The sequence below is a fragment of the Triticum urartu genome, chromosome 5A (genome assembly GCF_056163025.1).
Source record: "Triticum urartu cultivar PI428250 chromosome 5A, HENAU_Tu73, whole genome shotgun sequence".
Taxonomy (NCBI): Eukaryota; Viridiplantae; Streptophyta; class Magnoliopsida; order Poales; family Poaceae; genus Triticum; species Triticum urartu.
The window spans coordinates 71560300-71576240 of NC_141877.1; the positions used below are offsets into that span (position 1 = coordinate 71560300).

The window sequence follows — 15941 nt, forward strand, 5'->3', positions numbered from 1 at the left end:
TTTCAGAACGCGCTTTTCGCACCCCAACTCTCCCTAGACGCGTGACTAATGAGCTCCGAGCTAAAACATATCGCAAATGTCAAAAATATGATGATAGGCTTAATATATATCACGCACGTGCGTTCTGTTCCTCACGTACGTACAAAAATAATTAAAAAGGGAATGCAACACGAGGACTTCCCAGGAGGTCACACATCCTAGTACTACTCTCACCCAAGCACGCTTAACTTTGGAGTTCTGATGGGATCCGGTGCTTTAGTGCTGGTATGATCGCATCCGACATGTTACCCCCGGCTTCATCCCTTATGCTTCCCACTCCCACGTCCGCTACAAAGACGGCTATACATTCTTACTACCATTACAACCGTCGCCTACTAATGGATAATGCCCTATACTACTTACTCTCTCGCTCAACTGCAAAGGCGAGTTTACCACGATTTCCACCCCTCCCTCTATACCGCAGCAACACGTATTTTACACCCCTTTCAGAACGCGCTTTTCGCGCCCCAACTCTCCCTAGACGCGTGACTAACGAGCTCCGAGCTAAAACATATCGCAAATGTCAAAAATATGATGACAGGCTTAATATATATATCACGCACGTGCGTTCTGTTCCTCACGTACGTACAAAAATAATTAAAAAGGGAATGCAACACGAGGACTTCCCAGGAGGTCACCCATCCTAGTACTACTCTCGCCCAAGCACGCTTAACTTCGGAGTTCTGATGGGATCCGGTGCTTTAGTGCTGGTATGATCGCATCCGACATGTTACCCCCGGCTTCATCCCTTATGCTTCCCACTCCCACGTCCGCTACAAATACGGCTATACATTCTTACTACCATTACAACCGTCGCCTACTAATGGATAATGCCCTATACTACTTACTCTCTCGCTCAACTATGAAGGCGAGTTTACCACGATTTCCACCCCTCCCTCTATACCGCAGCAACACGTTTTTTACACCCCTTTCAGAACGCGCTTTTCGCACCCCAACTCTCCCTAGACGCGTGACTAATGAGCTCCGAGCTAAAACATATCGCAAATGTCAAAAATATGATGATAGGCTTAATATATATCACGCACGTGCGTTCTGTTCCTCACGTACGTACAAAAATAATTAAAAAGGGAATGCAACACGAGGACTTCCCAGGAGGTCACACATCCTAGTACTACTCTCGCCCAAGCACGCTTAACTTTGGAGTTCTGATGGGATCCGGTGCTTTAGTGCTGGTATGATCGCATCCGACATGTTACCACCGGCTTCATCCCTTATGCTTCCCACTCCCACGTCCGTACAAAGACGGCTATACATTCTTACTACCATTACAACCGTCGCCTACTAATGGATAATGCCCTATACTACTTACTCTCTCGCTCAACTACGAAGGCGAGTTTACCACGATTTCCACCCCTCCCTCTATACCGCAGCAACACGTATTTTACACCCCTTTCAGAACGCGCTTTTCGCGCCCCAACTCTCCCTAGACGCGTGACTAATGAGCTCCGAGCTAAAACATATCGCAAATGTCAAAAATATGATGACAGGCTTAACATATATCACGCACGTCCGTTCTGTTCTTCACGTACGTACAAAAATAATTAAAAAGGGAATGCAACACGAGGACTTCCCAGGAGGTCACCCATCCTAGTACTACTCTCGCCCAAGCACGCTTAATTTCGGAGTTCTGATGGGATCCGGTGCTTTAGTGCTGGTATGATCGCATCCGACATGTTACCCCCGGCTTCATCCCTTATGCTTCCCACTCCCACGTCCGCTACAAATACGGCTATACATTCTTACTACCATTACAACCGTCGCCTACTAATGGATAATGCCCTATAGTACTTACTCTCTCGCTCAACTATGAAGGCGAGTTTACCACGATTTCCACCCCTCCCTCTATACCGCAGCAACACGTATTTTACACCCCTTTCAGAACGCGCTTTTCGCACCCCAACTCTCCCTAGACGCGTGACTAATGAGCTCTGAGCTAAAACATATCGCAAATGTCAAAAATATGATGACAGGCTTAATATATATCACGCACGTGCGTTCTGTTCCTCACGTACGTACAAACATAATTAAAAAGGGAATGCAACACGAGGACTTCCCAGGAGGTCACCCATCCTAGTACTACTCTCGCCCAAGCACGCTTAACTTCGGAGTTCTGATGGGATCCGATGCTTTAGTGCTGGTATGATCGCATCCGACATGTTACCCCCGGCTTCATCCCTTATGCTTCCCACTCCCACGTCCGCTACAAATACGGCTATACATTCTTACTACCATTACAACCGTCGCCTACTAATGGATAATGCCCTATACTACTTACTCTCTCGCTCAACTATGAAGGCGAGTTTACCACGATTTCCACCCCTCCCTCTATACCGCAGCAACACGTATTTTACACCCCTTTCAGAACGCGCTTTTCGCACCCCAACTCTCCCTAGACGCGTGACTAATGAGCTCCGAGCTAAAACATATCGCAAATGTCAAAAATATGATGATAGGCTTAATATATATCACGCACGTGCGTTCTGTTCCTCACGTACGTACAAAAATAATTAAAAAGGGAATGCAACACGAGGACTTCCCAGGAGGTCACACATCCTAGTACTACTCTCGCCCAAGCACGCTTAACTTTGGAGTTCTGATGGGATCCGGTGCTTTAGTGCTGGTATGATCGCATCCGACATGTTACCCCCGGCTTCATCCCTTATGCTTCCCACTCCCACGTCCGCTACAAAGACGGCTATACATTCTTACTACCATTACAATCGTCGCCTACTAATGGATAATGCCCTATACTACTTACTCTCTCGCTCAACTGCAAAGGCGAGTTTACCACGATTTCCACCCCTCCCTCTATACCGCAGCAACACGTATTTTACACCCCTTTCAGAACGCGCTTTTCGCGCCCCAACTCTCCCTCGACGCGTGACTAACGAGCTCCGAGCTAAAACATATCGCAAATGTCAAAAATATGATGACAGGCTTAATATATATCACGCACGTGCGTTCTGTTCCTCACGTACGTACAAAAATAATTAAAAGGCTATACATTCTTACTACCATTACAACCGTCGCCTACTAATGGATAATGCCCTATACTACTTACTCTCTCGCTCAACTGCAAAGGCGAGTTTAGCACGATTTCCACCCCTCCCTCTATACCGCAGCAACACGTATTTTACACCCCTTTCAGAACGCGCTTTTCGCGCCCCAACTCTCCCTAGACGCGTGACTAACGAGCTCCGAGCTAAAACATATCGCAAATGTCAAAAATATGATGACAGGCTTAATATATATCACGCACGTGCGTTCTGTTCCTCACGTACGTACAAAAATAATTAAAAAGGGAATGCAACACGAGGACTTCCCAGGTGTCACCCATCCTAGTACTACTCTCGCCCAAGCACGCTTAACTTCGGAGTTCTGATGGGATCCGGTGCTTTAGTGCTGGTATGATCGCATCCGACATGTTACCCCCGGCTTCATCCCTTATGCTTCCCACTCCCACGTCCGCTACAAAGACGGCTATACATTCTTACTACCATTACAACTGTCGCCTACTAATGGATAATGCCCTATACTACTTACTCTCTCGCTCAACTACGAAGGCGAGTTTACCACGATTTCCACCCCTCCCTCTATACCGCAGCAACGCGTATTTTCCACCCCTTTCAGAACGCGCTTTTCGCGCCCCAACTCTCCCTAGACGCATGACTAATGAGCTCCGAGCTAAAACATATCGCAAATGTCAAAAATATGATGGCAGGCTTAATATATATCACGCACGTGCGTTCTGTTCCTCACGTACGTACAAAAATAATTAAAAAGGGAATGCAACACGAGGACTTCCCAGGAGGTTACCCATCCTAGTACTACTCTCGCCCAAGCACGCTTAACTTCGGAGTTCTGATGGGATCCGGTGCTTTAGTGCTGGTATGATCGCATCCGACATGTTACCCCCGGCTTCATCCCTTATGCTTCCCACTCCCACGTCCGCTACAAAGACGGCTATACATTCTTACTACCATTACAACCGTCGCCTACTAATGGATAATGCCCTATACTACTTACTCTCTCGCTCAAATACGAAGACGAGTTTACCACGATTTCCACCCCTCCCTCTATACCGCAGCAACACGTATTTTACACCCCTTTCAGACCGCGCTTTTCGTGCCCCAACTCTCCCTAGACGCGTGACTAACGAGCTCCGAGCTAAAACATATCGCAAACGTCAAAAATATGATGACAGACTTAATATATATCACGCACGTGCGTTCTGTTCCTCACGTACGTACAAAAATAATTAAAAAGGAAATGCAACACGAGGACTTCCCAGGAGGTCACCCATCCTAGTACTACTCTCGCCCAAGCACGCTTAACTTCAGAGTTCTGATGGGATCCGGTGCTTTAGTGCTGGTATGATCGCATCCGACATGTTACCCCCGGCTTCATCCCTTATGCTTCCCACTCCCACGTCCGCTACAAAGACGGCTATACATTCTTACTACCATTACAACCGTCGCCTACTAATGGATAATGCCCTATACTACTTACTCTCTCGCTCAACTATGAAGGCGAGTTTACCACGATTTCCACCCCTCCCTCTATACCGCAGCAACACGTATTTTACACCCCTTTCAGAACGCGCTTTTCGCGCCCCAACTCTCCCTAGACGCGTGACTAACGAGCTCCGAGCTAAAACATATCGCAAATGTCAAAAATATGATGACAGGCTTAATATATATCACGCACGTGCGTTCTGTTCCTCACGTACGTACAAAAATAATTAAAAAGGGAATGCAACACGAGGACTTCCCAGGAGGTCACCCATCCTAGTACTACTCTCGCCCAAGCACGCTTAACTTCGGAGTTCTGATGGGATCCGGTGCTTTAGTGCTGGTATGATCACATTCGACATGTTACCCCCGGCTTCATCCCTTATGCTTCCCACTCCCACGTCCGCTACAAATACGGCTATACATTCTTACTACCATTACAACCGTCGCCTACTAATGGATAATGCCCTATACTACTTACTCTCTCGCTCAACTATGAAGGCGAGTTTACCACGATTTCCACCCCTCCCTCTATACCGCAGCAACACGTTTTTTACACCCCTTTCAGAACGCGCTTTTCGCACCCCAACTCTCCCTAGACGCGTGACTAATGAGCTCCGAGCTAAAACATATCGCAAATGTCAAAAATATGATGATAGGCTTAATATATATCACGCACGTGCGTTCTGTTCCTCACGTACGTACAAAAATAATTAAAAAGGGAATGCAACACGAGGACTTCCCAGGAGGTCACACATCCTAGTACTACTCTCGCCCAAGCACGCTTAACTTTGGAGTTCTGATGGGATCCGGTGCTTTAGTGCTGGTATGATCGCATCCGACATGTTACCACCGGCTTCATCCCTTATGCTTCCCACTCCCACGTCCGTACAAAGACGGCTATACATTCTTACTACCATTACAACCGTCGCCTACTAATGGATAATGCCCTATACTACTTACTCTCTCGCTCAACTACGAAGGCGAGTTTACCACGATTTCCACCCCTCCCTCTATACCGCAGCAACACGTATTTTACACCCCTTTCAGAACGCGCTTTTCGCGCCCCAACTCTCCCTAGACGCGTGACTAATGAGCTCCGAGCTAAAACATATCGCAAATGTCAAAAATATGATGACAGGCTTAACATATATCACGCACGTCCGTTCTGTTCTTCACGTACGTACAAAAATAATTAAAAAGGGAATGCAACACGAGGACTTCCCAGGAGGTCACCCATCCTAGTACTACTCTCGCCCAAGCACGCTTAATTTCGGAGTTCTGATGGGATCCGGTGCTTTAGTGCTGGTATGATCGCATCCGACATGTTACCCCCGGCTTCATCCCTTATGCTTCCCACTCCCACGTCCGCTACAAATACGGCTATACATTCTTACTACCATTACAACCGTCGCCTACTAATGGATAATGCCCTATAGTACTTACTCTCTCGCTCAACTATGAAGGCGAGTTTACCACGATTTCCACCCCTCCCTCTATACCGCAGCAACACGTATTTTACACCCCTTTCAGAACGCGCTTTTCGCACCCCAACTCTCCCTAGACGCGTGACTAATGAGCTCTGAGCTAAAACATATCGCAAATGTCAAAAATATGATGACAGGCTTAATATATATCACGCACGTGCGTTCTGTTCCTCACGTACGTACAAACATAATTAAAAAGGGAATGCAACACGAGGACTTCCCAGGAGGTCACCCATCCTAGTACTACTCTCGCCCAAGCACGCTTAACTTCGGAGTTCTGATGGGATCCGATGCTTTAGTGCTGGTATGATCGCATCCGACATGTTACCCCCGGCTTCATCCCTTATGCTTCCCACTCCCACGTCCGCTACAAATACGGCTATACATTCTTACTACCATTACAACCGTCGCCTACTAATGGATAATGCCCTATACTACTTACTCTCTCGCTCAACTATGAAGGCGAGTTTACCACGATTTCCACCCCTCCCTCTATACCGCAGCAACACGTATTTTACACCCCTTTCAGAACGCGCTTTTCGCACCCCAACTCTCCCTAGACGCGTGACTAATGAGCTCCGAGCTAAAACATATCGCAAATGTCAAAAATATGATGATAGGCTTAATATATATCACGCACGTGCGTTCTGTTCCTCACGTACGTACAAAAATAATTAAAAAGGGAATGCAACACGAGGACTTCCCAGGAGGTCACACATCCTAGTACTACTCTCGCCCAAGCACGCTTAACTTTGGAGTTCTGATGGGATCCGGTGCTTTAGTGCTGGTATGATCGCATCCGACATGTTACCCCCGGCTTCATCCCTTATGCTTCCCACTCCCACGTCCGCTACAAAGACGGCTATACATTCTTACTACCATTACAATCGTCGCCTACTAATGGATAATGCCCTATACTACTTACTCTCTCGCTCAACTGCAAAGGCGAGTTTACCACGATTTCCACCCCTCCCTCTATACCGCAGCAACACGTATTTTACACCCCTTTCAGAACGCGCTTTTCGCGCCCCAACTCTCCCTCGACGCGTGACTAACGAGCTCCGAGCTAAAACATATCGCAAATGTCAAAAATATGATGACAGGCTTAATATATATCACGCACGTGCGTTCTGTTCCTCACGTACGTACAAAAATAATTAAAAGGCTATACATTCTTACTACCATTACAACCGTCGCCTACTAATGGATAATGCCCTATACTACTTACTCTCTCGCTCAACTGCAAAGGCGAGTTTAGCACGATTTCCACCCCTCCCTCTATACCGCAGCAACACGTATTTTACACCCCTTTCAGAACGCGCTTTTCGCGCCCCAACTCTCCCTAGACGCGTGACTAACGAGCTCCGAGCTAAAACATATCGCAAATGTCAAAAATATGATGACAGGCTTAATATATATCACGCACGTGCGTTCTGTTCCTCACGTACGTACAAAAATAATTAAAAAGGGAATGCAACACGAGGACTTCCCAGGTGTCACCCATCCTAGTACTACTCTCGCCCAAGCACGCTTAACTTCGGAGTTCTGATGGGATCCGGTGCTTTAGTGCTGGTATGATCGCATCCGACATGTTACCCCCGGCTTCATCCCTTATGCTTCCCACTCCCACGTCCGCTACAAAGACGGCTATACATTCTTACTACCATTACAACTGTCGCCTACTAATGGATAATGCCCTATACTACTTACTCTCTCGCTCAACTACGAAGGCGAGTTTACCACGATTTCCACCCCTCCCTCTATACCGCAGCAACGCGTATTTTCCACCCCTTTCAGAACGCGCTTTTCGCGCCCCAACTCTCCCTAGACGCATGACTAATGAGCTCCGAGCTAAAACATATCGCAAATGTCAAAAATATGATGGCAGGCTTAATATATATCACGCACGTGCGTTCTGTTCCTCACGTACGTACAAAAATAATTAAAAAGGGAATGCAACACGAGGACTTCCCAGGAGGTTACCCATCCTAGTACTACTCTCGCCCAAGCACGCTTAACTTCGGAGTTCTGATGGGATCCGGTGCTTTAGTGCTGGTATGATCGCATCCGACATGTTACCCCCGGCTTCATCCCTTATGCTTCCCACTCCCACGTCCGCTACAAAGACGGCTATACATTCTTACTACCATTACAACCGTCGCCTACTAATGGATAATGCCCTATACTACTTACTCTCTCGCTCAAATACGAAGACGAGTTTACCACGATTTCCACCCCTCCCTCTATACCGCAGCAACACGTATTTTACACCCCTTTCAGACCGCGCTTTTCGTGCCCCAACTCTCCCTAGACGCGTGACTAACGAGCTCCGAGCTAAAACATATCGCAAACGTCAAAAATATGATGACAGACTTAATATATATCACGCACGTGCGTTCTGTTCCTCACGTACGTACAAAAATAATTAAATAGGAAATGCAACACGAGGACTTCCCAGGAGGTCACCCATCCTAGTACTACTCTCGCCCAAGCACGCTTAACTTCAGAGTTCTGATGGGATCCGGTGCTTTAGTGCTGGTATGATCGCATCCGACATGTTACCCCCGGCTTCATCCCTTATGCTTCCCACTCCCACGTCCGCTACAAAGACGGCTATACATTCTTACTACCATTACAACCGTCGCCTACTAATGGATAATGCCCTATACTACTTACTCTCTCGCTCAACTATGAAGGCGAGTTTACCACGATTTCCACCCCTCCCTCTATACCGCAGCAACACGTATTTTACACCCCTTTCAGAACGCGCTTTTCGCGCCCCAACTCTCCCTAGACGCGTGACTAACGAGATCCGAGCTAAAACATCTCGCAAACGTCAAAAATATGATGACAGACTTAATATATATCACGCACGTGCGTTCTGTTCCTCACGTACGTACAAAAATAATTAAAAAGGAAATGCAACACGAGGACTTCCCAGGAGGTCACCCATCCTAGTACTACTCTCGCCCAAGCACGCTTAACTTCGGAGTTCTGATGGGATCCGGTGCTTAATGCTGGTACGATCGCATCCGACATGTTACCCCCGGCTTCATCCCTTATGCTTCCCACTCCCACGTCCGCTACAAAGACGGCTATACATTCTTACTACCATTACAACCGTCGCCTACTAATGGATAATGCCCTATACTACTTACTCTCTCGCTCAACTACGAAGACGAGTTTACCACGATTTCCACCCCTCCCTCTATACCGCAGTAACACGTATTTTACACCCCTTTCAGAACGCGCTTTTCGCGCCCCAACTCTCCCTAGACGCGTGACTAATGAGCTCCGAGCTAAAACATATCGCAAATGTCAAAAATATGATGACAGGCTTAATATATATCACGCACGTGCGTTCTGTTCCTCACGTACGTACAAAAATAATTAAAAAGGGAATGCAACACGAGGACTTCCCAGGAGGTCACCCATCCTAGTACTACTCTCGCCCAAGCACGCTTAACTGATGGGATCCGGTGCTTTAGTGCTGGTATGATCGCATCCGACATGTTACCCCCGGCTTCATCCCTTATGCTTCCCACTCCCACGTCCGCTACAAAGACGGCTATACATTCTTACTACCATTACAACCGTCGCCTACTAATGGATAATGCCCTATACTACTTACTCTCTTGCTCAACTACGAAGACGAATTTACCACGATTTCCACCCCTCCCTCTATACCGCAGCAACACGTATTTTACACCCCTTTCAGAACGCGCTTTTCGCTCCCCAACTCTCCCTAGACGCGTGACTAACGAGCTCCGAGCTAAAACATATCGCAAATGTCAAAAATATGATGACAGGCTTAATATATATCACGCACGTGCGTTCTGTTCCTCACGTACGTACAAAAATAATTAAAAAGGGAATGCAACACGAGGACTTCCCAGGAGGTCACCCATCCTAGTACTACTCTCGCCCAAACACGCTTAACTTCGGAGTTCTGATGGGATCCGGTGCTTTAGTGCTGGTATGATCGCATCCGACATGTTACCCCCGGCTTCATCCCTTATGCTTCCCACTCCCACGTCCGCTACAAAGACGGCTATACATTCTTACTACCATTACAACCGTCGCCTACTAATGGATAATGCCCTATACTACTTACTCTCTCGCTCAACTACGAAGGAGAGTTTACCACGATTTCCACCCCTCCCTCTATACCGCAGCAACACGTATTTTACACCCCTTTCAGAACGCGCTTTTCGCTCCCCAACTCTCCCTAGACGCGTGACTAACGAGCTCCGAGCTAAAACATATCGCAAATGTCAAAAATATGATGACAGGCTTAATATATATCTCGCACGTGCGTTCTGTTCCTCACGTACGTACAAAAATAATTAAAAAGGGAATGCAACACGAGGACTTCCCAGGAGGTCACCCATCCTAGTACTACTCTCGCCCAAACACGCTTAACTTCGGAGTTCTGATGGGATCCGGTGCTTTAGTGCTGGTATGATCGCATCCGACATGTTACCCCCGGCTTCATCCCTTATGCTTCCCACTCCCACGTCCGCTACAAAGACGGCTATACATTCTTACTACCATTACAACCGTCGCCTACTAATGGATAATGCCCTATACTACTTACTCTCTCGCTCAACTACGAAGGAGAGTTTACCACGATTTCCACCCCTCCCTCTATACCGCAGCAACACGTATTTTACACCCCTTTCACAACGCGCTTTTCGCGCCCCAACTCTCCCTAGACGCGTGACTAACAAGCTCCGAGCTAAAACATATCGCAAATGTCAAAAATATGATGACAGGCTTAATATATATCACGCACGTGCGTTCTGTTCCTCACGTACGTACAAAAATAATTAAAAAGGGAATGCAACACGAGGACTTCCCAGGAGGTCACCCATGCTAGTACTACTCTCGCCCAAGCACGCTTAACTTCGGAGTTCTGATGGGATCCGGTGCTTTAGTGCTGGTATGATCGCATCCGACATGTTACCCCCGGCTTCATCCCTTATGCTTCCCACTCCCACGTCCGCTACAAAGACGGCTATACATTCTTACTACCATTACAACCGTCGCCTACTAATGGATAATGCCCTATACTACTTACTCTCTCGCTCAACTACGAAGACGAGTTTACCACGATTTCCACCCCTCCCTCTATACCGCAGCAACACGTATTTTACACCCCTTTCAGAACGCGCTATTCGCGCCCCAACTCTCCCTAGCCGCGTGACTAATGAGCTCCGAGCTAAAACATATCGCAAATGTCAAAAATATGATGACAGGCTTAATATATATCACGCACGTGCGTTCTGTTCCTCACGTACGTACAAAAATAATTAAAAAGGGAATGCAACATGAGGACTTCCCAGGAGGTCACCCATCCTAGTACTACTCTCGCCCAAGCACGCTTATCTTCGGAGTTCTGATGGGATCCGGTGCTTTAGTGCTGGTATGATCGCATCCGACATGTTACCCCCGGCTTCATCCCTTATGCTTCCCACTCCCACGTCCGCTACAAAGACGGCTATACATTCTTACTACCATTACAACCGTCGCCTACTAATGGATAATGCCCTATACTACTTACTCTCTCGCTCAACTACGAAGACGAGTTTACCACGATTTCCACCCCTCCCTCTATACCGCAGCAACACGTATTTTACACCCCTTTCAGAACGCGCTTTTCGCTCCCCAACTCTCCCTAGACGCGTGACTAACGAGCTCCGAGCTAAAACATATCGCAAATGTCAAAAATATGATGACAGGCTTAATATATATCACGCACGTGCGTTCTGTTCCTCACGTACGTACAAAAATAATTAAAAAGGGAATGCAACACGAGGACTTCCCAGGAGGTCACCCATCCTAGTACTACTCTCGCCCAAACACGCTTAACTTCGGAGTTCTGATGGGATCCGGTGCTTTAGTGCTGGTATGATCGCATCCGACATGTTACCCCCGGCTTCATCCCTTATGCTTCCCACTCCCACGTCCGCTACAAAGACGGCTCTACATTCTTACTACCATTACAACCGTCGCCTACTAATGGATAATGCCCTATACTACTTACTCTCTCGCTCAACTACGAAGACGAGTTTACCACGATTTCCACCCCTCCCTCTATACCGCAGCAACACGTATTTTACACCCCTTTCAGAACGCGCTTTTCACGCCCCAACTCTCCCTAGCCGCGTGACTAACGAGCTCCGAGCTAAAACATATCGCAAATGTCAAAAATATGATGACAGGCTTAATATATATCACGCACGTGCGTTCTGTTCCTCACGTACGTACAAAAATAATTAAAAAGGGAATGCAACACGAGGACTTCCCAGGTGGTCACCCATCCTAGTACTACTCTCGCCCAAGCACGCTTAACTTCGGAGTTCTGATGGGATCCGGTGCTTTAGTGCTGGTATGATCGCATCCGACATGTTACCCCCGGCTTCATCCCTTATGCTTCCCACTCCCACGTCCGCTACAAAGACGGCTATACATTCTTACTACCATTACAACCGTCGCCTACTAATGGATAATGCCCTATACTACTTACTCTCTCGCTCAACTACGAAGACGAGTTTACCACAATTTCCACCCCTCCCTCTATACCGCAGCAACACGTATTTTACACCCCTTTCAGAACGCGCTATTCGCGCCCCAACTCTCCCTAGCCGCGTGACTAATGAGCTCCGAGCTAAAACATATCGCAAATGTCAAAAATATGATGACAGGCTTAATATATATCACGCACGTGCGTTCTGTTCCTCACGTACGTACAAAAATAATTAAAAAGGGAATGCAACATGAGGACTTCCCAGGAGGTCACCCATCCTAGTACTACTCTCGCCCAAGCACGCTTATCTTCGGAGTTCTGATGGGATCCGGTGCTTTAGTGCTGGTATGATCGCATCCGACATGTTACCCCCGGCTTCATCCCTTATGCTTCCCACTCCCACGTCCGCTACAAAGACGGCTATACATTCTTACTACCATTACAACCGTCGCCTACTAATGGATAATGCCCTATACTACTTACTCTCTCGCTCAACTACGAAGACGAGTTTACCACGATTTCCACCCCTCCCTCTATACCGCAGCAACACGTATTTTACACCCCTTTCAGAACGCGCTTTTCGCGCCCCAACTCTCCCTAGACGCGTGACTAACGAGCTCCGAGCTAAAACATATCGCAAATGTCAAAAATATGATGACAGGCTTAATATATATCACGCACGTGCGTTCTGTTCCTCACGTACGTACAAAAATAATTAAAAAGGGAATGCAATATGAGGACTTCCCAGGAGGTCACCCATCCTAGTACTACTCTCGCCCAAGGACGCTTAACTTCGGAGTTCTGATGGGATCCGGTGCTTTAGTGCTGGTATGATCACATTCGACATGTTACCCCCGGCTTCATCCCTTATGCTTCTCACTCCCACATCCGCTACAAAGACGGCTATACATTTTTACTACCATTACAACCGTCGCCTACTAATGGATAATGCCCTATACTACTTACTCTCTCGCTCAACTACGAAGGCGAGTTTACCACGATTTCCACCCCTCCCTCTATACCGCGGCAAACGTATTTTACACCCCTTTTAGAACGCGCTTTTCGCGCCCCAACTCTCCCTAGACGCGTGACTAATGAGCTCCGAGCTAAAACATATCGCAAATGTCAAAAATATGATGACAGGCTTAATATATATCACGCACGTGCGTTCTGTTCCTCACGTACGTACAAAAATAATTAAAAAGGGAATGCAACAAGAGGACTTCCCAGGAGGTCACCCATCCTAGTACTACTCTCGCCCAAGCACGATTAACTTCTGAGTTCTGATGGGATCCGGTGCTTTAGTGCTGGTATGATCGCATCCGACATGTTACCCCCGGCTTCATCGCTTATGCTTCCCACTCCCACGTCCGCTACAAAGACGGCTATACATTCTTACTACCATTACAACCGTCGCCTACTAATGGATAATGCCCTATACTAGTTACTCTCTCGCTCAACTACGAAGGCGAGTTTACCACGATTTCCACCCCTCCCTCTATACCGCAGCAACACGTATTTTACACCCCTTTCAGAACGCGCTTTTCGCGCCCCAACTCTCCCTAGACGCGTGACTAACGAGCTCCGAGCTAAAACATATCGCAAATGTCAAAAATATGATGACAGGCTTAATATATATCACGCACGTGCGTTCTGTTCCTCACGTACGTACAAAAATAATTAAAAAGGGAATGCAACAAGAAGACTTCCCAAGAGGTCACCCATCCTAGTACTACTCTCGCCCAAGCACGCTTAACTTCGGAGTTCTGATGGGATCCGGTGCTTTAGTGCTGGTATGATCGCATCCGACATGTTACCCCCGGCTTCATCCCTTATGCTTCCCACTCCCACGTCCGCTACAAAGACGGCTATACATTCTTACTACCATTACAACCGTTGCCTACTAATGGATAATGCCCTATACTACTTACTCTCTCGCTCAACTACGAAGGCGAGTTTACCACGATTCCCACCCCTCCCTCTATACCGCAGCAACACGTATTTTACATCCTTTCAGAACGCGATTTTCGCGCCCCAACTCTCCCTAGACGCGTGACTAACGAGCTCCAAGCTAAAACATATCGCAAATGTCAAAAATATGATGACAGGCTTAATATATATCACGCACGTGCGTTCTGTTCCTCACGTACGTACAAAAATAATTAAAAAGGGAATGCAACATGAGGCCTTCCCAGGAGGTCACCCATCCTAGTACTACTCTCGCCCAAGCACGCTTAACTTCGGAGTTCTGATGGGATCCAATGCTTTAGTGCTGGTATGATCGCATCCGACTTGTTACCCCCGGCTTCATCCCTTATGCTTCCCACTCCCACGTCCGCTACAAAGACGGCTATACATTCTTACTACCATTACAACCGTCGCCTACTAATGGATAATGCCCTATACTACTTACTCTCTCGCTCAACTACGAAGACGAGTTTACCACGATTTCCACCCCTCCCTCTATACCGCAGCAATACGTATTTTACACCCCTTTCAGAACGCGCTTTTCGCACCCCAACTCTCTCTAGACGCGTGACTAATGAGCTCCGAGCGAAAACATATCGCAAATGTCAAAAATATGATGACAGGCTTAATATATATCACGCACGTGCGTTCTGTTCCTCACGTACGTACAAAAATAATTAAAAAGGGAATGCAACACGAGGACTTCCCAGGAGGTCACCCATCCTAGTACTACTCTCGTCCAAGCACGCTTAACTTCGGAGTTCTGATGGGATCCAGTGCTTTAGTGCTGGTATGATCACATCCGACATGTTACCCCCGGCTTCATCCCTTATGCTTCCCACTCCCACGTCCGCTACAAAGACGGCTATACATTCTTACTACCATTAACACCGTCGCCTACTAATGTATAATGCCCTATGCTACTTACTCTCTCACTCAACTACGAAGACGAGTTTACCACGATTTCCACCCCTCCCTCTATACCGCAGCAACACGTATTTTACACCCCTTTTAGAACGCGCTTTTCGCGCCCCAACTCTCCCGAGACGCGTGACGAATGAGCTCCGAGTTAAAACATATCGCAAATGTGAAAAATATGATGACAGGCTTAATATATATCACGCACGTGCATTCTGTTCCTCACGTACGTACAAAAATAATTAAAAAGGGAATGCAACACGAGGTCCCAGGAGGTCACCCATCCTAGTACTACTCTCGCCCAAGCACGCTTAACTTCGGAGTTCTAATGGGATCCGGTGCTTTAGTGCTGGTATGATCGCATCCGACATGTTACCCCCGGCTTCATCCCTTATGCTTCCCACTCCCACGTCCGCTACAAAGACGGCTATACATTCTTACTACCATTACAACCGTCGCCTACTAATG

At 47.3% G+C, this 15941-nt stretch overlaps 31 non-coding genes and 1 pseudogene across 31 annotated transcripts; all 32 read right to left on the reverse strand.

Annotated features, from left to right (window-relative positions):
* Positions 1-159: 159 nt before the first annotated feature.
* On the reverse strand, positions 160-278 carry LOC147968411 (5S ribosomal RNA). The gene has a single exon (XR_015606799.1). It is a non-coding gene; the product is annotated as a 5S ribosomal RNA (ribosomal RNA).
* A 366-nt stretch (positions 279-644) lies between these two features.
* Positions 645-763, reverse strand: LOC147968412 (5S ribosomal RNA). The gene has a single exon (XR_015605906.1). It is a non-coding gene; the product is annotated as a 5S ribosomal RNA (ribosomal RNA).
* Positions 764-1127: 364 nt separating this feature from the next.
* On the reverse strand, positions 1128-1246 carry LOC147968413 (5S ribosomal RNA). Its single transcript, XR_015606720.1, has one exon. It is a non-coding gene; the product is annotated as a 5S ribosomal RNA (ribosomal RNA).
* A 363-nt stretch (positions 1247-1609) lies between these two features.
* LOC147968414 (5S ribosomal RNA) lies at positions 1610-1728 on the reverse strand. The gene has a single exon (XR_015606326.1). It is a non-coding gene; the product is annotated as a 5S ribosomal RNA (ribosomal RNA).
* A 364-nt stretch (positions 1729-2092) lies between these two features.
* Positions 2093-2211, reverse strand: LOC147968415 (5S ribosomal RNA). The gene has a single exon (XR_015606110.1). It is a non-coding gene; the product is annotated as a 5S ribosomal RNA (ribosomal RNA).
* Positions 2212-2575: 364 nt separating this feature from the next.
* On the reverse strand, positions 2576-2694 carry LOC147968416 (5S ribosomal RNA). Its single transcript, XR_015606721.1, has one exon. It is a non-coding gene; the product is annotated as a 5S ribosomal RNA (ribosomal RNA).
* Positions 2695-3361: 667 nt separating this feature from the next.
* Positions 3362-3479, reverse strand: LOC147968417 (5S ribosomal RNA). Its single transcript, XR_015606679.1, has one exon. It is a non-coding gene; the product is annotated as a 5S ribosomal RNA (ribosomal RNA).
* Positions 3480-3843: 364 nt separating this feature from the next.
* LOC147968418 (5S ribosomal RNA) lies at positions 3844-3962 on the reverse strand. Its single transcript, XR_015605800.1, has one exon. It is a non-coding gene; the product is annotated as a 5S ribosomal RNA (ribosomal RNA).
* A 364-nt stretch (positions 3963-4326) lies between these two features.
* LOC147968419 (5S ribosomal RNA) lies at positions 4327-4445 on the reverse strand. Its single transcript, XR_015606341.1, has one exon. It is a non-coding gene; the product is annotated as a 5S ribosomal RNA (ribosomal RNA).
* Positions 4446-4809: 364 nt separating this feature from the next.
* Positions 4810-4928, reverse strand: LOC147968420 (5S ribosomal RNA). The gene has a single exon (XR_015605739.1). It is a non-coding gene; the product is annotated as a 5S ribosomal RNA (ribosomal RNA).
* Positions 4929-5292: 364 nt separating this feature from the next.
* On the reverse strand, positions 5293-5411 carry LOC147968421 (5S ribosomal RNA). The gene has a single exon (XR_015606722.1). It is a non-coding gene; the product is annotated as a 5S ribosomal RNA (ribosomal RNA).
* A 363-nt stretch (positions 5412-5774) lies between these two features.
* Positions 5775-5893, reverse strand: LOC147968422 (5S ribosomal RNA). Its single transcript, XR_015606327.1, has one exon. It is a non-coding gene; the product is annotated as a 5S ribosomal RNA (ribosomal RNA).
* A 364-nt stretch (positions 5894-6257) lies between these two features.
* LOC147968423 (5S ribosomal RNA) lies at positions 6258-6376 on the reverse strand. The gene has a single exon (XR_015606111.1). It is a non-coding gene; the product is annotated as a 5S ribosomal RNA (ribosomal RNA).
* Positions 6377-6740: 364 nt separating this feature from the next.
* On the reverse strand, positions 6741-6859 carry LOC147968424 (5S ribosomal RNA). Its single transcript, XR_015606723.1, has one exon. It is a non-coding gene; the product is annotated as a 5S ribosomal RNA (ribosomal RNA).
* A 667-nt stretch (positions 6860-7526) lies between these two features.
* Positions 7527-7644, reverse strand: LOC147968425 (5S ribosomal RNA). Its single transcript, XR_015606680.1, has one exon. It is a non-coding gene; the product is annotated as a 5S ribosomal RNA (ribosomal RNA).
* Positions 7645-8008: 364 nt separating this feature from the next.
* Positions 8009-8127, reverse strand: LOC147968426 (5S ribosomal RNA). The gene has a single exon (XR_015605801.1). It is a non-coding gene; the product is annotated as a 5S ribosomal RNA (ribosomal RNA).
* A 364-nt stretch (positions 8128-8491) lies between these two features.
* LOC147968427 (5S ribosomal RNA) lies at positions 8492-8610 on the reverse strand. Its single transcript, XR_015606342.1, has one exon. It is a non-coding gene; the product is annotated as a 5S ribosomal RNA (ribosomal RNA).
* Positions 8611-8974: 364 nt separating this feature from the next.
* LOC147968428 (5S ribosomal RNA) lies at positions 8975-9092 on the reverse strand. The gene has a single exon (XR_015606802.1). It is a non-coding gene; the product is annotated as a 5S ribosomal RNA (ribosomal RNA).
* Positions 9093-9456: 364 nt separating this feature from the next.
* On the reverse strand, positions 9457-9565 carry LOC147968429 (5S ribosomal RNA; annotated as a pseudogene).
* Positions 9566-9929: 364 nt separating this feature from the next.
* On the reverse strand, positions 9930-10048 carry LOC147968430 (5S ribosomal RNA). Its single transcript, XR_015605874.1, has one exon. It is a non-coding gene; the product is annotated as a 5S ribosomal RNA (ribosomal RNA).
* Positions 10049-10412: 364 nt separating this feature from the next.
* LOC147968431 (5S ribosomal RNA) lies at positions 10413-10531 on the reverse strand. The gene has a single exon (XR_015605875.1). It is a non-coding gene; the product is annotated as a 5S ribosomal RNA (ribosomal RNA).
* Positions 10532-10895: 364 nt separating this feature from the next.
* On the reverse strand, positions 10896-11014 carry LOC147968432 (5S ribosomal RNA). Its single transcript, XR_015605893.1, has one exon. It is a non-coding gene; the product is annotated as a 5S ribosomal RNA (ribosomal RNA).
* Positions 11015-11378: 364 nt separating this feature from the next.
* Positions 11379-11497, reverse strand: LOC147968433 (5S ribosomal RNA). Its single transcript, XR_015606615.1, has one exon. It is a non-coding gene; the product is annotated as a 5S ribosomal RNA (ribosomal RNA).
* A 364-nt stretch (positions 11498-11861) lies between these two features.
* On the reverse strand, positions 11862-11980 carry LOC147968434 (5S ribosomal RNA). Its single transcript, XR_015605876.1, has one exon. It is a non-coding gene; the product is annotated as a 5S ribosomal RNA (ribosomal RNA).
* A 364-nt stretch (positions 11981-12344) lies between these two features.
* LOC147968435 (5S ribosomal RNA) lies at positions 12345-12463 on the reverse strand. Its single transcript, XR_015605475.1, has one exon. It is a non-coding gene; the product is annotated as a 5S ribosomal RNA (ribosomal RNA).
* A 364-nt stretch (positions 12464-12827) lies between these two features.
* On the reverse strand, positions 12828-12946 carry LOC147968436 (5S ribosomal RNA). Its single transcript, XR_015606616.1, has one exon. It is a non-coding gene; the product is annotated as a 5S ribosomal RNA (ribosomal RNA).
* A 364-nt stretch (positions 12947-13310) lies between these two features.
* LOC147968437 (5S ribosomal RNA) lies at positions 13311-13429 on the reverse strand. The gene has a single exon (XR_015606701.1). It is a non-coding gene; the product is annotated as a 5S ribosomal RNA (ribosomal RNA).
* Positions 13430-13792: 363 nt separating this feature from the next.
* LOC147968438 (5S ribosomal RNA) lies at positions 13793-13911 on the reverse strand. The gene has a single exon (XR_015606776.1). It is a non-coding gene; the product is annotated as a 5S ribosomal RNA (ribosomal RNA).
* A 364-nt stretch (positions 13912-14275) lies between these two features.
* Positions 14276-14394, reverse strand: LOC147968439 (5S ribosomal RNA). The gene has a single exon (XR_015606491.1). It is a non-coding gene; the product is annotated as a 5S ribosomal RNA (ribosomal RNA).
* Positions 14395-14757: 363 nt separating this feature from the next.
* LOC147968440 (5S ribosomal RNA) lies at positions 14758-14876 on the reverse strand. Its single transcript, XR_015606787.1, has one exon. It is a non-coding gene; the product is annotated as a 5S ribosomal RNA (ribosomal RNA).
* Positions 14877-15240: 364 nt separating this feature from the next.
* On the reverse strand, positions 15241-15359 carry LOC147968441 (5S ribosomal RNA). The gene has a single exon (XR_015606525.1). It is a non-coding gene; the product is annotated as a 5S ribosomal RNA (ribosomal RNA).
* Positions 15360-15723: 364 nt separating this feature from the next.
* Positions 15724-15839, reverse strand: LOC147968442 (5S ribosomal RNA). The gene has a single exon (XR_015606765.1). It is a non-coding gene; the product is annotated as a 5S ribosomal RNA (ribosomal RNA).
* Positions 15840-15941: the final 102 nt, after the last annotated feature.